The sequence below is a fragment of the Salvia hispanica genome, chromosome 3, assembly GCF_023119035.1.
Source record: "Salvia hispanica cultivar TCC Black 2014 chromosome 3, UniMelb_Shisp_WGS_1.0, whole genome shotgun sequence".
Taxonomy (NCBI): Eukaryota; Viridiplantae; Streptophyta; class Magnoliopsida; order Lamiales; family Lamiaceae; genus Salvia; species Salvia hispanica.
In genome coordinates this window covers 38,853,913-38,859,883 of record NC_062967.1, presented here as the reverse complement: position 1 = coordinate 38,859,883, position 5,971 = coordinate 38,853,913, and the positions used below count along the sequence as shown (strand labels likewise).

Sequence of the window (5,971 nt, the reverse complement as noted above, 5' to 3'; positions counted from 1 at the left end):
CGGTATTTTGGAGGGATGAGGTTTGAGTGTAACGAGCACTGACAGCGCTTCGACATAACGGCGAGCATATCCATGTGCTCGGGAAGTATGTTGTCCTGGAATTTTTTTAATATATATATTCTACAATTTTAATTATTTAAAAAATTAATAAATAATAAAAATTTAAAACAAAGCTTAAATAACATTAAAAAGATAAGATTGTTTAACAAAAATATATAAAGATAAGATTGTCTTACAAAATTACACTAAACTACACATTTTTTCATTAAAAAGGCTTGGAGGGCTCCAGTTCTTGCTTTGTCGCCAGGGTTGAATGAGAAAACACATTTGGATACTCCTCGCACATTGAAAAATTGAAAAATTAAACAAGTCTTTTTTATTTCCGAGCACATTTGTTGTGGTTGGAATATCCCAAGCACGATATAAGTGCTCGCCCTTTTAAAAAATATTATCAACAATTCGAACAACATATATTGAAAAATTAAACAAGTTTTGAATATAACGAGCACACTTCGAGCAACTTTTGGGGCCTCATAGTTCGAGCAACTTTCTTGTAGTGTAATTAATTGTCAATTATAATGTTATTTTTATCAATTTTCCGAGCACAATATATGTGCTCGCAAAATTTCGACCACCACAAATGTGCTTGCCTTATAAAAAGACTTAGTGAAATCACCCGAGCTAAGCACTCTGTGTTAATATTTTTAGGAACAATGGTGCTTGGCAAATTCCGACCACCTCTGGTGTGCTCGCATTTAAAAAAACTTTTGTACTTGTAATATTTTCAATCATGACTAGCATTATATATTTCAATAATTAATAGTGTAAAATTGAGAATTTATAAAATTTTACGTTAGCTTTATTTGAACCATATAAATTAGTGCTAGTAGCTTTATTTTTCTCAATTGTTCGAGCACATATATTGTGCTCACTATTGGCAAATACAATAATATTAAAATTTCACAACTATTTTTCTTATTACCCGAGCACATATACGGTGCTCGCCATATTCCGAGCATTGGTATGGTGCTCGCCTGTATTGGTGAAAAATATTCACAAGGCCGAGCACTTACGTTGCGCCATAGGTCCCCTAAGTTAATTACCAAGCCGAGCACGTTGACCGTGCTCGTAATTGCTCGCAGCTAAGCCACCAGTTTTTGACATTGCCGAGCACCATTTGATGTGCTCGGTATTTTGGCGAGCACGAGTGAAGGTGCTCGGTATTTCCCGAGCACATTTTTCTGTGCTCGGTCTTTTTGGTCGGGAAACAACGATTTTTTTGTAGTGTTCACTCATCTAGTATCTCTTTTAATGGCAACTTTAATTGTGTCTCCTATGTGGAAAGAATCGGCACTTCTCTGTGCCTGAGAAAATTGAGGTCCGTTAAGCATTGTTTTTTTCACAATATCACTAATAAAACTAAGTACTATGTTACATAAATTAAATCCCTACGGGAATTGGAAATATTGAATTGGAAGGACTTATAGGTTTATGGGTTATGAGTGGTGATATAACAGTATAGTTGGCAAAGCAAATAGTATGCCATTACTACGAACGAGGACCTCTCACAACTCATCATTAATTGCTCCAACGTCATGCTCTGGAGAGAGAGAGAGAGAGAGTAGGTGTGATGAAAGGGTGCCTCTTAACTTAATTAGCACGTGGTTGTGATTTTGGTGTGATAATTAGAGTCTTAGTTATTTCAAAATTAACTTATAAATTAGCACGTAGTTGTGATTTTGGTTTGATTTAACAAATCTCACAAATTACTAATATTAAGTACTCCTTCTGTCCAAAAAAAATAGAGCAATTGGTGTATGACACGAGTTTTAATGTAGAATTATTAAAGTAAGATAGAAGGAGAAAAAGTAAGATAGAAGTAGTGTTACTGGAATGATATGTAGGGATATTATTTGTTAAAAATTTTCCATAAATGAATTTGCTCTATTTTTTGTGAACGGCCAAAAATGATAAATGTGCTCTATTTTTTTTTGAACGGCTGGAGTATAGTATCTAATAGGAACAGATTAACTTGATTTGTCAGAATCAAAATTTAAATATATAATAAAAAAATCAGGCTGCACTAAGTTCCAAAAGTAACACTGCGTTTAAAATCTAAGCAGTGTAAAAAAGCATATCTAAAGATTTAAGTGCTAATAAATATAAGTAAACAAACTCTTCCATTAATTAAACTAGTATAATCCACGTGCATGCACAATCCATTTTATTTTCTATTGAATATAAGGTATATAGTAAGTGAAAACTAAACCAATGCAATGTTTCAATAATTCATTTATTTTATAGAAATATTTTCGCCAATCATACAAAGTAAGCATATTATATCATTTATTGGATTGTATTTTATATTTTGTTATCAATCAAAGTATTGAAATATGAAAAGACGCTAAAAATGAGAATGAAAATTAAATGGTCGAATTAAATAAAATTATATACTACATTATTAATTTCTCACAAATTCCACGCTTCATGTTGCGCAAGCAATAGACGTGGAAAGCAATGCTACATTATTATCAGTTAAATTCAAGTTTTTTTCAATAGCCAATTAAATTCTAATATGCCTAAATTTAAACTCACTCAAAGAAATTGGCATATCTGTTGATGCACAAAGTTCAAAACTGAGTTGTGCTTGAGCTCATTTAACATGTTCTTAGATTCATAACTTAGGACTCTTGGAAAGACCTTGTTACAAAATGCATATCAATTCAAGCTTAGGAGAAAAACACACGTGGAAAAAGGAGTGATATGGCTAACGTAAATTAATTTACGCTTTGTAATGTTACTCTTGAAAGCAAGAGACTCAACCAATCTATCAATATCTTGACTTGTTTATAATTTCATGCATATTGACTAATTGGTGATGTGATAATTCTATGAGTTTAGTAAAGGTAAAACTGAATAGCCTCAAATCTCCAACTAAACGTAACTCTGTCTTACCATAGGATTAATATGTATTTTTTTAAACCAATAGGTTGTGGATTCATATCTTCGTGCAAAATTGTTACTTTTGAAGCTTTCTCAAGGCAAAAGTATACCTGCAAAAATAAGTGAAGATCTTACAAAATAGTTGCACATTCATTTTTCTTAATGGTTTGCAATAATATAATGAATAGAATAACATACAGTAATAAAAAAAAGATAAGAAACTAAAATAAGACAAACATAAAAGGTAAAATAATATAATTAAAAACATAAATTAGAATACATAGCCGGGAGAGAATGATTAATTGTACTCCACATGATTTGATGGACATAAGCTTCTCCACTGAGAGAGCATTTTTTTATTAATAGAATTGGTATTTAACTATTTATAGAAGATTTGATAGTAACTCAAAATTAAAATAATCGTAGTAATAAATATCTTTCAAATCTTGTGACATTTCAAATTATTGTCAAGTGGAAGTGAAGAGACAAAACTCATTTTTGCAGTACTAAATACGACCGCTTGTAGCGGCACACTACGCACCTTTGTGAGAAAATTTTGTTCGCCAATAGTACTTAATTATTAATAAATGTTAAATATCGATCGTGTGACCTTTGAAATCATATTGCTATATAATTGCAGCATTATGTTGTGACCTTTGAAATCGAATTGCCATATAACTGCAAATTTAGATATTCATATTAATTTTAATAAATAATACTACTATTAATTAAAATGGCATTCTTATAAATTTTTTCAAAACTCTCCTTTTAAATATGTATAGATATAGATAGATAGATAGATAGATAGATTGATTGAGGAGGCTAATTTTATAAATAAAAATAATTATCTATATTTCATTATTATGTTATTATATCACTTCAAGTTCATTATTTTGTCCAAAAATAAAATGAATTTAGATTGCATAGACAATGATGGTTCAGTAATTATCATGATAAAGAACATTTTAACCCTAGCCTCTAGAAATGTGTTGTTTGTGCATCCAAATTCCCATCATCTCCTACTCTACTCCCTCAAAAATAGATTGTTTAAGGCATTTATTTTGATACTTAACTAAGCCGCATAGATTTTATTTCATATTAATCATCCAGAAAAGTCTATATATCCATACATTATACCATGAATATTCATATTTCTAAACATATCATATGCTCTTCTTTACTTTTTGTCTGTACATACCATGTAAATTGCACTAGTATATTCATTCATGAAAATGTGTTTATATACTATTATATTGAATTCTCTTGTAAAATGTATATCATATACAGTGAAATGGACGAACCAAATTATCTCACTTTTATTATTATTATTATTATTATTATTATTATTATTATTATTATTATTATTATTATTATTATTATTATTATTATCATCCATATATACATATGCTAAAAAGCTTTTCTATAGTCAATTTATATTATCTATCACAAATATTCGTGAATCCTTTACTCAACTTTTAGACTATTTATGTTCATTCCTTTGGAACTTTCTAACTTTGAAATTAGTACTAAAAAAATGCTTAATATCCCCTTACCCATTAGTATTACACATTCATCAATATTATATGGACTAAGATCACCCTTAAGTATCTACCATAAGTGCAAAAAATTGAGGATACGAAACTTAATGTTAAATTTCCATACGAAACTAAGGTCGAGCACATGCGATAGTGACTGACCGTACATCAGGAAAAAACTAGCAGTAAAATGAGATTAAAAGGTTATTGTTGGTCTGTATTTTCATAATTCTTAACATTACTCCTGACATGATTATTTCCATTTTCATACTAATTCTTAGATAGATGAGCTGTCATGGAAAGAGAGATCATTAAGTATCTATGGAAAATGCAGAACATCTGTAAGAGAGGTGTCATTAAAATAGAATATACTCCTGAAAAGAAAGAGCAATAAATAGAGTGAGAAGAGTTAGAGGAGATATAGTCCATAATATGCACCTGCTGCAATATCAAAAGAGGGAGAAATAGGTACTAGAACAGTGTTCAAATTAGTTGGCTGCAATTAATACACTAATTATAACTTCTTATTTTATGTTCAGTAGTATTATAGAACTCTAATTAACTGCAGGTCAATCCAATTGGTTTTGGGTTAATTTCGAATGAATTATATCGAATTGGGACTATTCAATTTATGTTTTTTTCACGACCTCATTCTCGTATAAAAATTATATTTCATCCGTCCATCAATAAGCAAGATGTTTCTTTTGTGTACGTGATATTAGAAAATGATACTAGTATTTAAAGAGTTACATGGAAAGAGAATGAGTTAGCTAGCCTGAAACCCAATAGTTTAATTAGGGTTAGGTTGGAAATTTTTCAACTGAAAATATCATAACTCGAATGGCCCATACTCGGCCCGACAATCCGAGCGGATTAATCCGGTTGACATAATATGAAATAGTACTTATTATGTACTCCACTTATTTTAAATAATTTTTATAATACAAAAAATGGGCTTTAGCAAACAATAATCTTGTCAGGAATTATTAGAGAAAATGGCTCGGTATGTAATGTAGTTTTATAACCCGTCAATAATTTTGGTAATCAGCATGTAATTTGTATAATCGAAGTGTGATTTCGGTTTCACGTTAATATTTCAATCGGCAGAATTTTTTTTTCAGGACATTTTATTCCGACAAATGAAATCATGGGCACTAAATGGGACTAATGGAGTATTTTAAGCTATGATTTTTTTTTAAAATAATATTAGCAAATAGCAAAGTTTATCAGTGTACAAAAGGAATTCGTATCATGGCATGAAGTGTATGTCTTAAGTCCACTAGTGACTAGTAAGCATTGTTTTTATAAATTAGAAATTGACACCCAATATCTATTTAAAAATTAATTTCGTTATATGATAGTTACATTTATATTTGTTTACTTAATACGTTTAAATATTCCAAAAAGATACTAGAATGATTTGTCAAAATTCCTTTGTATGAATATCAAGTCTCTCTCCCCGAACAAAAAAAAGAATAATCATTTTCCTTATT

The 5,971-nt window shown here is 30.0% G+C and overlaps 1 non-coding gene across 1 annotated transcript; it reads right to left on the bottom strand.

Annotated features, from left to right (window-relative positions):
• Nucleotides 1–1,487: 1,487 nt before the first annotated feature.
• Nucleotides 1,488–1,584, bottom strand: LOC125217211. Its single transcript, XR_007175630.1, has one exon. It is a non-coding gene; the product is annotated as a small nucleolar RNA Z43 (small nucleolar RNA).
• Between the last annotated feature and the right edge of the window lie 4,387 nt (nt 1,585–5,971).